A 15,873-nucleotide genomic window follows, 5' to 3' on the forward strand; every position below is an offset into this window, starting at 1 on the left:
CAAAGTCACGTAATGTATGCAGCTGATCTTCGCCAACCTTGCAGTGGAAGAGAATCACATATTGGAAAGCGCTATCAAACTTCAACCTCTATCTACCGTTATCAAGAACATCTTGCAGTCCAGGAGATCTGATCAGAGGTGCCAGAATCAAGACCATGGATGGATCCACGGACGTTTGTGTGCAGCAGCGTCATTTCCAAGTTTGCTCACAGGTTTTTTCGAAATGCAAAGAAATAACAGTTTTATGATTTGCTGATGAAGTTGTAGCGGTTATCTCCTAAGGGTTTTTCTTCCTGCCAAAGCAAAGTCAAGGAGTGATTCCAGCGCTCGATGGGTGCTGCGTTCTCTAACGTTCATGGGGAGGGAGAAGATTGGGAAGAACACAAGTGCCGAGCGAACCTCAAAAAGCTTGCAAGAATGCTGCTAGAGACAGTCGTGCTATCGGCAAGAGATCTGCCTCTCCCTTCATAGTCACCTCACAGATCTCAGTAGCGCCTACCCCAGCTGAGCTTGAGAATTATTCATCGCCACGTACCCCTGCAAACTGAGGCTCGACCAACGAGAAGATCTCTCTGTAGACCCCTCGAACGATTGCAAAAATGCCGAATTCTCAATTGCTCACAAATAGGGAGGTGGCAGATTTGTGAGCAAGGCTATTGATGGATCTAAGGAGCTAGCAATGGAGACACAAGGAGGGCATGGTGGAGTCACTCAAGGTCTACAATGAGCCCTCCACTGTAGCTGCAAAAGATGGTGTGGCGCAAGAAACACTCAGGGCGTTGGCCAAGGACCTTGATACCCATCACCCCATCTTCTCTGAAATCTGCCTCGATATTTCAACACCAATGACCGGGAAACTCCTTGGTCGATTTCTAGGAAAAGCTTGAGGTGGGGAGATCGCTGGTGCACAACTGCATGTAGCTCACTGTCTAGCACCCCATTCAGAAGCTTCCCTACAACAAAGCCATCTTGAAGTTGAGACGGCTTTAGCCATGCTACGTTTGCAGCATGTACATGAATACAAGCTGGTTCTACAATAGCAATAGAAGCTGTGAGAATCAGTTGATCCAACGACCCACTTATAGAGCGCCAGTGATCAAAATACATCTCTTCTCATGGAGTGGGTTAGTCAAGCTGATAGAACTAGAGACCATGCTGCTACAGGTAATGATCAGGTCTAGAGGCAAGTTGGAGCAAATGTATAGCCAGTACTTGAGTTTGTGGTAGGTCTTGATGATACAGTCAGCCAAGTGAAGTTGCTTCTCTTCTCTGGCAAGGAGAAGATGGTTGCAATAGTTGGAGGCATGGGTGCGATCATATCGACAACGCTGCATCCTTGGTGTAGGAGGCAAGCAGATAACAGTCATCATTGCCTATTACACCAACATTGAGGAGGCAAATGAACCATCCTTTGAGCTCTACAAATTAGCGATGGGATCAAGGGAGGTGCCTCCAAAGCCAGTGTTGGAAGATTTGCAGAGCAATGAGTATCACTAGCCATGGGCTGATTCTTGGGTTGAAGAAGGTTTTTGAAAGAATTATTCGCTTCCTTAGCAATCCTACTTGCTTACCAAATTTTGCATTACTGTTGTCCCCTTAATTTTTTACAAAAATTGGAGTCAATGAGTCTGGTATCTTTCTTGACTTTGAAATTTAATTGTTGTTGGGTGCTGAGTTTGATAGCTATTGCTTCTATGAACATTGTCTCCAAATGTTTGTGGGAGGGCACCAAACTTGCAAAAAGTTGTACAATGTGTTGCCCACTATTCAGGAGCTGAAGTGGATGGTTCTACCTGTGAATTAGGCAACTACATTTATGTCAATGTACACATCCAAGTGTTGATGCTTGAGCTAACATTATGCTAAAGTTGCATACATTGTGGTTGCTTGAAACGTTGGAGAGGATGCGAGAGGGAGAAAACGCCTCAACCTCTCTATATACCCAACTAATCATGTGCCAACCATTTCCATTTGCGGACATGTCCATATCCTACATAATCAGTACATAATGCATGCTTTTAATGTTGCCGAGAAGGGCACCACATGGTGGCAATGCCATGTCCCCTTATACTGAGCTTCTAAATTGACAATACTAAAATCGAATCAACTTCTTTAGTATCATAGTGGAGTGCACTGGGTTGAGCTAAGTAGAGATACAAAAAACAACAAACTTCTTATCTTATCTTATTTACTTCTTACCTTATATCTTATATCTTACTATATATTAAGGAGGGAGGGAGGTTCTAATAAGCCACGTGTCGTGTGGAGGGAGGCAAAAGATTGCCACATGTCGTGTAGCTAGGATGCAAGCGGGGTGCATCTATTGAGCACTTCTCTTCCCCAGGCGATTATACTCCAGCGCGTGAAATTTCAATCCTCCTCTCCCTTGCCTGTCAACTCCTGCACTTCCTTGTGTTTGCCGGTCATCTCTTCGGCCTTTTTGCTCATTTGAGTCCTCCAAGCACCCGTGTGCTCAGGCTCCTCATACGTCCTCCTCCAGTCCAGAGTATGGACAGCCATCCCAAGCATTACAATGTGGGTCGTCATCGCTACATCGGGCTTCTTTGTTTGTCTTTATTTCTCTGACCTCGCACAACTCCGTGTTCTTTTACGGTTGTAATTTCTATGTGTAATGTGAAAGAGTCTCCTTGAGGCTCCCTCGCCATTCGGGATCTTTCTCTACAGGAAAGATGTTTCTTTGTGGGTGTATTTTGTAGTGATGGCCAATGATTAGAGAGATTTTTTGGAATTTTAGAAATTTTTTGGGTATTTTTGCACACCGTCCCAAAGCATGCCTGTGTAGGAAGCTTCGGAGATATTGAATGTGGGAGGTACATGCCTGTATAATCTGTGATTAGAGAAGTCTAGGAATAGTCTTTCCGATCAACCAACGTATTGACGGCTTGCCGATCATCAAAAACCTGCAGCCAATCTCCCAAATGATCAGGTACTTCATAGATTTTTCTGTGTTTTGCACTTGAGCAAGCTACAAGTTTGCAACTGAAGGCGTGGATGAGCAAGTTTTCAACCGATGTGTCGAGTGTTATTGAACCTTTGCTAAAATGTGAGTGTTTCTTTGTGGAGGGAGAGATAATTCATCTACCATTTCGAAGTGAGTGAACTTTGGAATTGAGTGAAAGAGCGATGGAGAGAAAGGGCTTTGTAATTCATCTACCATCGAAAGAGTCCTTTTTGGGCAGGGATCCAATTTCTAGATCTACAGAGGTAGGGAAGCATCGTGATAGGCTACGCATGGATGGACTTCAAGATGGCCGGTTGCAAGGAGTTGTTGGACGGCAAACTCCTAAGTTGTTGGAAATTTACCACTTCTTAAGCATCTGGCCTCGACCATGCTCTCAACAATTTACCACTGCTTCAGTATCTGGCCTCGGCCATGCTCTCAACAGCCTCCATATGAAGTTGGATCTCTATGTTTAGAACCCAAGTGGCCACCAAGGGTTTGAAGTGCTCAGATCTGAGAGATGACTGGCTTTACTTCACAGGCCACATAGGGCCCGAAACTTTGAGTGTGGCGGCAATGTTTTTTGAAGCCACCGGATTCAGTCTAGCACATTTGTTCACCTCTTGCCCAGTTGGAGTGCCCATAGGGATTGCACTATATTGATTTGAAATGCAATATAGAAAGTCCCGTGGCCACCCTTTGCATCCATTTTTGGCCCTTCATCATCTTGAGTCATTTCCTACAGGAGTGTTTTGCGGGACCTTGACAATTCTCATGTTAGAACACATAAAAAATCAGGCACTGCCCATTCTTAGGAGCTTCATTCTTGAGGCTGAGGTCACCAAGAGGTATCTGTTTGCCTTCATCCTCCATATCAAAGCTTTTGAAGCATATGTGTTTGCCCACAAATGTACTTTTGGATAGATAGTGAATTGAAGAAGCTTGATGAAGTAAGAAGAAGATAAGTGCTCTTGCAAAGAGAGAGAGAGAGATTTGGCTAGAGATGAAGGTTGAAACAGGCCCAGGCAGATGGTGAACAAATGCAGAGTGGCAGCGACTATCAGGTCAACAAGATTTGGGGTAGAAATGCTCAGCAAGTCATTGGTGAATTATAGATAGAAGTGCAAGAAAGCAATTCTGAAACCAAGACCTTGGTGTCTTGGTGAGGATGTTTGACCTTGAGATGTGGTTGGATGAGGAGTCGAAAACTTTTGTGAAGGTGAAGGATATTGATGAGTGCTTGGAGTCATCCAGGTGCTAGCTGGTATGGCTGACGTAGAGGAGGATTCTTTGCGAGAACCTGTAGATTTGTTGACGTAGGAGGGGGCTACACATGGAAGTTGGGAGCTTAGTGCAAGCTCATGGTCTAGGTAATCTGGATTTATGCTTGGGATTTGATTTCTCGAGTATGTTGTTTAGTTGCGGACTTGACAGACCCTGAGAGCATGGTGTTCGGAGAAACTCAAGCAATTATCCTTTTAAGAAGGGGACATTTGGAGGATGCCGGTGCCTAGAGTGCTGAAGTTCAAAGGTGGGTACGTGATTGAAGGATGTGGTGCCATCGGGTCCTACCAAAGATGGACCTGTGTACCAAGTTGGTTTGCTTGCACGGGACCAGACCTACTGGAGCAGGAGCCACTGGTTAAAAGAGCAAGAAGTAATATAGACACCTCATTGTTCCAAGGGGCTACAACATGGACGCTGCATGAGCATCTTCATCGATGAGTTGGGATATGAATGAGATGTGTCGGTAAGTGGGAGTGTTGGGAAATTCCTCCCCATCTGTAAGCCTCCATATGAGGAGAGCATGGGGGAGGTGGACCTAGGGTTAGGGCTACCACATGGGCAGCTTATCGGCGACTATCATGTGGGTAGCAAACTCAGTGGGAATACAAAGAAGAGGGGGCTGCCACATTGGTAACATCTAGGTTGCCAGGTGGGCAGCATACAAGCAATCAAGAAAAGGAATATGGGGCTGTCCCATGGGTAGCACATAGGCTTCCATATGGGCAGCACAATCATAGACTTACCCGGCCATGAGTGGAGCTCTTGGTGGAGAGATTCTGTATGGAGCAAACATGTGACAAGGTGGAATTGTTCACAGTAGTTCTGGGCAAGATCTGGAGCTTGGAACATGTTGACTAGAGAATGGAGGCCTGTGCAAGACTGTGTGGACATCCTGGAGCAGTCAAGTTGAGATTGGATGGATTGGAAGAGCTGGTACAGCCCAGAAGTGCATAGATCTGTAGTTGCCTTCATGACAGGTGTCTGCAACAGCATGTATGAGGCTGGTACGGTAGATCTAGGGCAAGATGTAGCACTGGTACAGATGTGAAACAGTAGGTAGAAGGCTGGAGCTGATAGGCGATTGGCAGGAGTAGACCATGGGCTAGAGATCAGGGCTAAAACAGGCCTAGGAAGATGGCGAACAGATGCAACATGGGGGCGACTATCAGGTCGGCAGGATCTTTGGCAAAAATGCCTTGCAACAGGGCATTGGTGAACTATAGATAGAAGTGCAAGAAAGTAATTGTGGCAAAGCAAAAATTCAAGTCACTTATATCGTATAGATGGTCTTGCAGATGAAGAACCAGTACTGCATGGTCATAGGCAAATACAGCGTTTGTCTTCTATGTCCCTTTGCCATGAGTAGTCTTTCTCTGTATGCATTTGAGGGTTGAATAACATTGCATTGTTGTTTTGTTAATGGTGTGTTGCAGCTTCTACTCCTTGACGTGGTCTGCTTTCCTCTTAAAGTCACATTGTACATATGGGCCTACTAGACCATGGATGTCACAGGTGGTTGTTTATAGCAGAGGTGTAGGAGTATGTTCACCCCACGAGTGTATGGATTTTGTATAGACCGAGGAGCAAGGGTTATGCTTTGTATAGACTGGGGAGTATATTCATTTTGTATAGATCCAGGAGCCAATATATTCATTTTGTATTCATTTTGTGTAGACTTTGGAGTAAATTCACCTTGTATAGAGTTGAAGCCAGTATATTTGTTTTGTATGGAGTCAAGAGTGAGATGTATAGTATATTCATTTAAGGAGGGTTATTTTTTTTTGTATAGATTCATGGGGATATTTGTTTCATATTGATCCATAGTATGTTCATTTTATTTGGGTCAGCAAGCTTTTACTTGCATTTTAAGATTAGGGCATCGTGTCTTGGAAATCTCGCCCTTCTCGGATGTTCTCTCTTGGAATGCATTGATCTCACAGGATACACATAAGAGGGCCAAGGTGAGCAGGCAATGGACGCATGCAGCATGAGAGCTATGATATCATATTGTGCTGCTCTTATGGACATGTATACATTACAGGATACGTATAACAGAGATAGGGTGAGCAAGCACTGGACTGTTTTTGAACTTATGCAACATGAGGGCTACGATATAATACTGTGCTGGGCATTGCTCTTCTGGACATGTATGGCAAATGTCGTGCTCTCTCTCTCTCTCTCTCCCCCTCAGTGCGCAGGTCCCTTCTTGGAATTTTCGTTGTCTTGGAATGCATTGATCTCACAGGAACAGCACAATAGGACCAAGCCCATGGTCTTTTGGCAATGATCTTTTGGACATGTATGCCAAGCGTGTGCTTGAGGAGCTTCCAGCTCAGAATGTTCTCTCTTGGAATGCATTGACAAGGTCAAGGTAAGCAAGCATGATGCCTTTGTGGGCAGCATGCCCCGAGGGAAAAAGAAAGAGAGGGGGTTGCCACATGGGCAAGCACCTCACACCAGAGCAAGGGGACTACCACATGGGCAGCACATGGGTAGCCATGTGTGCAACACAAGAAATGAGTACCTGGCACCAAGATGGACAACAACAGGCTGCGTAAAGAGAGCTGCGTAAAGAGACTGAGAAAAACCACGATGTTGTCAGCATGGGTACAACTTGGTACGGATGCTTGGAGCAGACTATATAGAGGTCCACGTGGCTTGACAAAAGGCAGATCCAAGGCAGGAAGGAGGTGCAGCTGTGGTGCAGATCTATAGGTGTCTGGCAAACCCTTAGGGCTTGCATTGGACCACGGTTTGGGGCAGGAAAGGCCTTGGACAAATGGCAGGGAAGATGGAGCAGATAGGCGAGGGTTATGGGCAGGTGGCAGGCCTACAATAGGCCCTGGGATAGCACAGATATGCTAGGCACCCAGGTGGCCAAGAGCAGCAGTAAAAGGGCTGGCCATGGGGCCTTAGATAGTAGAGCCCTATTGGGTCGGCCCAGTGGGTAGGTCAGCCAATAGGGGGGCTGCTGGGTTGGCCCATTTCCCCCTACTGGATCGGTTGGTTTTGGGCCTTATAAAGGGGCCCCTTCTGGAGCTCATAAGGCATCACTTGGAGCAGCATTCCAAGAGTAGAAAGGCCTGCAATAGGCCCTAGGATAGGGCAGGTGGTAGGCCTACAATAGGCCCTGGGATAGGGCAGATATGCTAGGCACCCAGGTGGCCGGGAGCAACAGTAAAAGGGCTGGCCGTGGGGCCTTAAATAGAGCCCTACTGGCTCAGCCCAGTAGGCAGGTCAGCCAATAGGGGGATGCAGTGATCTGTGGGTGTGCCTTGAAAGAGTGGGAGATGTAGAGAGAAAGAGAGAAGGAGAGAGTGATGGAAGCAGTGAGGAAAGGAGAGAGTGATGGAAGTCTGCAGAGCCCGTGGCCATGCTGGCTACAGCCAGCACACATTGCCATGCAAGCAACCACATTAGCTGCCACATAGGTAGCCGAGTCGGCTGTCACATAGGTAGTCAACGACAGCAGACAATCATACAGACAGCACCTCATTAGTGCACAATAGCCACATCAGCAACATGGTAGTCGGTGATTGGAGCAGATGCAGCCCGACCAGCTTGGTCGGGACAGATTTGGCCAAGGGGTTACTTGCCTTGGTCGGTCATTTCTAAGGCCCAAGCGAGCCTATAAAAGGTAGCCGCCTTGGCCTCTTTCGTCATTCACTTCCAGGGTTGAAGAGTGCAGCCAACAGTAGTATTTTGCAGCTGAGGTCAGGCTAGGATTAGGAGCAGCGAATTTGGTTCCTCCTTGGCATCTTCCATGCCTAGGACATCTTCCAGGCCCCTTCATTTTGGACAGTAGCAGCAGCATTAGGGTCTGCATCAAAGCATCCCTCTTCTGCTTATCTACAGTGAGGGTTTATCCCTCCATACAGTACTTATTCTTTGAGTTGTATTCAGCCCTATTGGGAATACATTTATGTTGGCAATGGGCAGGTCACCTCCCCATCTGTAAGTTCCCAAATGAGGAGAGCGTGGGGGAGGTGGACCTAGGGCCAGGGCTACCACATGAGCATTTGATTGGATGCCTTTGTGGGCAGCATGCCCCGAGGGAAAAAGAAAGAGAGGGGGTTGCCACATGGGCAGCACCTCACAGCAGAGCAAGGGGACTACCACATGGGCAGCACATGGGTAGCCATGTGTGCAACACAAGAAATGAGTACCTGGCACCAAGATGGACAACAACAGGCTGCGTAAAGAGACTAAGAAAGACCACGATGTTGTCAGCATGGGTACAACTTGGTACGGATGCTTGGAGCAGACTATATAGAGGTCCACGTGGCCTGACAAAAGGCGGATCCAAGGCAGGAAGGAGGTGCAACTGTGGTGCAGATCTACAGGTGTCTGGCAAACCCTTAGGGCTTGCATTGGACCACGGTTTGGGGCAGGAAAGGCCCTGGACAAATGGCAGGGAAGATGGAGCAGATAGGCGAGGGTTATGGGCAGGTGGCAGGCCTACAATAGGCCCTGGGATAGGGCAGATATGCTAGGCACCCAGGTGGCCAAGAGCAGCAGTAAAAGGGCTGGCCATGGGGCCTTAGATAGAGTCCTATTGGGTCAGCCCAGTGGGTAGGTCAGCCAATAGGGGGGCTGCTGGGTTGGCCCATTTCCCCCTACTGGATCGGTTGGTTTTGGGCCTTATAAAAGGGCCCCTTCTGGGGCTCATAGGGCATCACTTGGAGCAGCAATCCAAGAGTAGAAAGGCCTGCAATAGGCCCTAGGATAGGGCAAGTGGCAGGCCTACAATAGGCCCTGGGATAGGGCAGATATGCTAGGCACCCAGGTGGCCAGGAGCAGCAGTAAAAGGGCTGGCTGTGGGGCCTTAAATAGAGCCCTACTGGCTCAGCCCAGTAGGCAGGTCAGCCAATAGGGGGATGCAGTGATCTGTGGGTGTGCCTTGAAAGAGTGGGAGATGTAGAGAGAAAGAGAGAAGGAGAGAGTGATGGAAGCAGTGAGGAAAGGAGAGAGTGATGGAAGTCTGCAGAGCCCGTGGCCATGCTGGCTACAGCCAGCACACATTGCCATGAAAGCAACCAAATTAGCTGCCACATAGGTAACCAAGTCGGCTGTCAGATACAGCAGACAATCATACAGACAACACCACATTAGTGCACAATAGCCACATCAACAACATGGCAGTCGGTGATTGGAGCAGATGCAGCCCGACTAGCTTGGTCGGGATAGATTTGGCCAAGGGGTTGCTTGCCTTGGTCGGTCATTTCTAAGGCCCAAGGGAGCCTATAAAAGGTAGCTGCCTTGGCCTCTTTCGTCATTCACTTCCAGGGTTGAAAAGTGCAGCCAACAGTAGTATTTTGCAGCTGAGGTCAGGCTAGGATTAGGAGCAGCGAATCTGGTTCGTCCTTGGCATCTTCTAGGCCCAGGACATCTTCCAGGCCTCTTCATTTAGGACAGCAGCAGCATTAGGGCCTCTTCATTTTGGACAGCAGCAGCAGCAGCATTAGGGTCTGCATCAAAGCAACCCTCTTCTGCTTATCTACAGTGAGGGTTTATCCCTCCATACACTACTTATTCTTTGAGTTGTATTCAGCCCTATTGGGAATACATTTATGTTGGCAATGGGCAGACCTGTCACCTCCCCATCTGTAAGTTCCCAAATGAGGAGAGCGTGGGGGAGGTGGACCTAGGGCCAGGGCTACCACATGAGCATTTGATTGGATGCCTTTGTGGGCAGCATGCCCCGAGGGAAAAAGAAAGAGAGGGGGTTGCCACATGGGCAAGCACCTCACAGCAGAGCAAGGGGACTACCACATGGGCAGCACATGGGTAGCCATGTGTGCAACACAAGAAATGAGTACCTGGCACCAAGATGGACAACAACAACAGGCGACTAAGAAAGACCACGATGTGTTTAGCATGGGTACAACTTGGTACGGATGCTTGGAGCAGACTATATAGAGGTCCACGTGGCCTGACAAAAGGCGGATCCAAGGCAGGAAGGAGGTGCAGCTGTGGTGCAGATCTATAGGTGTCTGGCAAACCCTTAGGGCTTGCATTGGTTGGGGCAGGAAAGGCCCTGGACAAATGGCAGGGAAGATGGAGCAGATAGGTGAGGGTTATGGGCAGGTGGTAGGCCTACAATAGGCCTTGGGATAGGGCAGATATGCTAGGCACCCAGGTGGCCAAGAATAGCAGTAAAAGGGCTGGCCATGGGGCCTTAGATAAAGCCCTATTGGGTCGGCCCAGTGGGTAGGTCAGCCAATAGGGGGGCTGCTGGGTTGGCCCATTTCCCCCTACTGGATCGGTTGGTTTTGGGCCTTATAAAAGGGCCCCTTCTGGTGCTCATAAGGCATCACCTGGAGCAGCAATCCAAGAGTAGAAAGGCCTGCAATAGGCCCTTGGATAGGGCAGGTGGCAGGCCTACAATAGGCCCTGGGATAGGGCAGATATGCTAGGCACCCAGGTGGCCGGGAGCAGCAGTAAAAGGGCTGGCCGTGGGGCCTTAAATAGAGCCCTACTGGCTCAGCCCAGTAGGCAGGTCAGCCAATAGGGGGATGCAGTGATCTGTGGGTGTGCCTTGAAAGAGTGGGAGATGTAGAGAGAAAGAGAGAAGGAGAGAGTGATGGAAGCAGTGAGGAAAGGAGAGAGTGATGGAAGTCTGCAGAGCCCGTGGCCATGCTGGCTACACCTAGCACACATTGCCATGCAAGCAACCACATTAGCTGCCACATAGGTAGCCAAGTCGGCTGTCACATAGGTAGTCAACGATAGCAGACAATCATACAGACAGCACCAAATCAGTGCACAATAGCCACATCAGCAACATGGCAGTCGGTGATTGGAGCAGATGCAGCCCGACCAGCTTGGTCGGGACAGATTTGGCCAAGGGGTTGCTTGCCTTGGTCGGTCATTTCTAAGGCCCAAGGGAGCCTATAAAAGGTAGCCGCCTTGGCCTCTTTCATCATTCACTTCCAGGGTTGAAGAGTGCAGCCAACAGTAGTATTTTGCAGCTGAGGTCAGGCTAGGATTAGGAGCAGCGAATCTGGTTCGTCCTTGGCATCTTCGAGGCCCAGGACATCTTCCAGGCCCCTTCATTTCGGACAGCAGCAGCAGCATTAGGGTCTGCATCAAAGCATCCCTCTTCTGCTTATCTACAGTGAGGATTTATCCCTCCATACACTACTTATTCTTTGAGTTGTATTCAGCCCTATTGGGAATACATTTATGTTGGCAATGGGCAGGTCACCTCCCCATCTGTAAGTTCCCAAATGAGGAGAGCGTGGGGGAGGTGGACCTAGGGCCAGGGCTACCACATGAGCATTTGATTGGATGCCTTTGTGGGCAGCATGCCCCGAGGGAAAAAGAAAGAGAGGGGGTTGCCACATGGGCAAGCACCTCACAGCAGAGCAAGGGGACTACCACATGGGCAGCACATGGGTAGCCATGTGTGCAACACAAGAAATGAGTACCTGGCACCAAGATGGACAACAACAACAGGCGACTAAGAAAGACCACGATGTGTTTAGCATGGGTACAACTTGGTACGGATGCTTGGAGCAGACTATATAGAGGTCCACGTGGCCTGACAAAAGGCGGATCCAAGGCAGGAAGGAGGTGCAGCTGTGGTGCAGATCTATAGGTGTCTGGCAAACCCTTAGGGCTTGCATTGGTTGGGGCAGGAAAGGCCCTGGACAAATGGCAGGGAAGATGGAGCAGATAGGCGAGGGTTATGGGCAGGTGGTAGGCCTACAATAGGCCTTGGGATAGGGCAGATATGCTAGGCACCCAGGTGGCCAAGAGTAGCAGTAAAAGGGCTGGCCATGGGGCCTTAGATAGAGCCCTATTGGGTCGGCCCAGTGGGTAGGTCAGCCAATAGGGGGGCTGCTGGGTTGGCCCATTTCCCCCTACTGGATCGGTTGGTTTTGGGCCTTATAAAAGGGCCCCTTTTGGGGCTCATAAGGCATCACCTGGAGCAGCAATCCAAGAGTAGAAAGGCCTGCAATAGGCCCTTGGATAGGGCAGGTGGCAGGCCTACAATAGGCCCTGGGATAGGGCAGATATGCTAGGCACCCAGGTGGCCGGGAGCAACAGTAAAAGGGATGGTCGTGGGGCCTTAAATAGAGCCCTACTGGCTCAGCCCAGTAGGCAGGTCAGCCAATAGGGGGATGCAGTGATCTGTGGGTGTGCCTTGAAAGAGTGGGAGATGTAGAGAGAAAGAGAGAAGGAGAGAGTGATGGAAGCAGTGAGGAAAGGAGAGAGTGATGGAAGTCTGCAGAGCCCGTGGCCATGCTGGCTACAGCTAGCACACATTGCCATGCAAGCAACCACATTAGCTGCCACATAGGTAGCCAAGTCGGCTGTCACATAGGTAGTCAACGATAGCAGACAATCATACAGACAGCACCAAATCAGTGCACAATAGCCACATCAGCAACATGGCAGTCGGTGATTGGAGCAGATGCAGCCCGACCAGCTTGGTCGGGACAGATTTGGCCAAGGGGTTGCTTGCCTTGGTCGGTCATTTCTAAGGCCCAAGGGAGCCTATAAAAGGTAGCCGCCTTGGCCTCTTTCATCATTCACTTCCAGGGTTGAAGAGTGCAGCCAACAGTAGTATTTTGCAGCTGAGGTCAGGCTAGGATTAGGAGCAGCGAATCTGGTTCGTCCTTGGCATCTTTGAGGCCCAGGACATCTTCCAGGCCCCTTCATTTCGGACAGCAGCAGTAGCATTAGGGTCTGCATCAAAGCATCCCTCTTCTGCTTATCTACAGTGAGGGTTTATCCCTCCATACAGTACTTATTCTTTGAGTTGTATTCAGCGTAAAGAGACTAAGAAAGACCACGATGTGTTCAGCATGGGTACAACTTGGTACGGATGCTTGGAGCAGACTATATAGAGGTCCACGTGGCCTGACAAAAGGCGGATCCAAGGCAGGAAGGAGGTGTAGCTGTGGTGCAGATCTATAGGTGTCTGGCAAACCCTTAGGGCTTGCATTGGACCATGGTTTGGGGCAGTAAAGGCCCTGGACAAATGGCAGGGAAGATGGAGCAGATAGGCGAGGGTTATGGGCAGGTGGCAGGCCTACAATAGGCCCTGGGATAGGGCAGATATGCTAGGCACCCAGGTGGCCAAGAGTAGCAGTAAAAGGGCTGGCCATGGGGCCTTAGTTAGAGCCCTATTGGGTCGGCCCAGTGGGTAGGTCAGCCAATAGGGGGGCTGCTGGATTGGCCCATTTCCCCCTACTGGATCGGTTGGTTTTGGGCCTTATAAAAGGGCCCCTTCTGGGGCTCATAAGGCATCACTTGGAGCAGCAATCCAAGAGAAGAAAGGCCTACAATAGGCCCTAGGATAGGGCAGGTGGCAGGCCTACAATAGGCCCTGGGATAGGACAGATATGCTAGGCACCCAGGTGGCCGGGAGCAGCAGTAAAAGGGCTAGCCGTGGGGCCTGAAATAGAGCCCTACTGGCTCAACCCAGTAGGCAGGTCAGCCAATAGGGGGATGCAGTGATCTGTGGGTGTGCCTCAAAAGAGTGGGAGATGTAGAGAGAAAGAGAGAAGGAGAGAGTGATGGAAGCAGTGACGAAAGGAGAGAGTGATGGAAGTCTGCAGAGCCCGTGGCCATGCTGGCTAGAACCAGCACACATTGCCATGCAAGCAACCAAATTAGCTACCACATAGGTAGCCAAGTCGGCTGTCACATAGGTAGTCAACGATAGCAGACAATCATACAGACAGCACCACATTAGTGCACAATAGCCACATCAGCAACATGGCAGTCGGTGATTGGAGTAGATGCAGCCCGACCAGCTTGGTCGGGACAGATTTGGCCAAGGGGTTGCTTGCCTTGGTCGGTCATTTCTAAGGCCCAAGGGAGCCTATAAAAGGTAGCCGCCTTGGCCTCTTTCGTCATTCACTTCCAGGGTTGAAGAGTGCAGCCAACAATAGTATTTTGCAGCTGAGGTCAGGCTAGGATTAGGAGCAGCGAATCTGGTTTGTCCTTGGCATCTTCGAGGCCCAGGACATCTTCCAGGCCCCTTCATTTCGGACAGCAGCAGCAGCATTAGGGTCTGCATCAAAGCATCCCTCTTCTGCTTATCTACAGTGAGGGTTTATCCCTCCATACAGTACTTATTCTTTGAGTTGTATTCAGCCCTATTGGGAATACATTTATGTTGGCAATGGGCAGACCTGTCACCTCCCCATCTGTAAGTTCCCAAATGAGGAGAGCGTGGGGGAGGTGGACCTAGGGCCAGGGCTACCACATGAGCATTTGATTGGATGCCTTTGTGGGCAGCATGCCCCGAGGGAAAAAGAAAGAGAGGGGGTTGCCACATGGGCAAGCACCTCACAGCAGAGCAAGGGGACTACCACATGGGCAACACATGGGTAGCCATGTGTGCAACACAAGAAATGAGTACCTGGCACCAAGATGGACAACAACGGGCTGCGTAAAGAGACTGAGAAAGACCACGATGTTGTCAGCATGGGTACAACTTGGTACGGATGCTTGGAGCAGACTATATAGAGGTCCATGTGGCCTGACAAAAGGCGGATCCAAGGCAAGAAGGAGGTGCAGCTGTAATGCAGATCTATAGGTGTCTGGCAAACCCTTAGGACTTGCATTGGACCACGGTTTGGGGCAGGAAAGGCCCTGGACAAATGGCAGGGAAGATGGAGCAGATAGGCGAGGGTTATGGGTAGGTGGTAGGCCTACAATAGGCCCTGGGATAGGGCAGATATGCTAGGCACCCAGGTGGCCAAGAGCAGTAGTAAAAGGGCTAGCCATGGGGCCTTGGATAGAGCCCTATTGGGTCGGCCCAGTGGGTAGGTCAGCCAATAGGGGGGCTGCTGGGTTGGCCCATTTCCCCCTACTGGATCGGTTGGTTTTGGGCCTTATAAAAGGGCCCCTTTTGGGGCTCATAAGGCATCACTTGGAGCAGCAATCCAAGAGTAGAAAGGCCTGCAATAGGCCCTAGGATAGGGCAGGTGGCAGGCCTACAATAGGCCCTGGGATAGGGCAGATATGCTAGGCACCCAGGTGGCCGGAAGCAGCAGTAAAAGGGCTGGCCGTGGGGCCTTAAATAGAGCCCTACTGGCTCAGCCCAGTAGGCAGGTCAGCCAATAGGGGGATGCAGTGATCTGTGGGTGTGCCTTGAAAGAGTGGGAGATGTAGAGAGAAAGAGAGAAGGAGAGAGTGATGGAAGCAGTGAGGAAAGGAGAGAGTGATGGAAGTCTGCAGAGCCCGTGGCCATGCTGGCTACAGCCAGCACACATTGCCATGCAAGCAACCACATTAGCTGCCACATAGGTAGCCAAGTCGGCTGTCACATAGGTAGTCAACGACAGCAGACAATCATACAGACAGCACCACATTAGTGCACCACATTAGTGCACAATAGCCACATCAGCAACATGGCAGTCGGTGATTGGAGCAGATGTAGCTCGACCAGCTTGGTCGAGACAGATTTGGCCAAGGGGTTGCTTGCCTTGGTCGGTCATTTCTAAGGCCCAAGGGAGCCTATAAAAGGTAGCCGCCTTGGCCTCTTTCGTCATTCACTTCCAGGGTTGAAGAGTGCAGCCAACAGTAGTATTTTGCAGCTGAGGTCAGGCTAGGATTAGGAGCAGCGAATCTGGTTCGTCCTTGGCATCTTCCAGGCCTAGGAC

The sequence above is a fragment of the Dipteris shenzhenensis genome, chromosome 11, assembly GCF_047967505.1.
Source record: "Dipteris shenzhenensis isolate YYH24624 ecotype China chromosome 11, Dip_SZ_1.0, whole genome shotgun sequence".
Classification (NCBI taxonomy): domain Eukaryota; kingdom Viridiplantae; phylum Streptophyta; class Polypodiopsida; order Gleicheniales; family Dipteridaceae; genus Dipteris; species Dipteris shenzhenensis.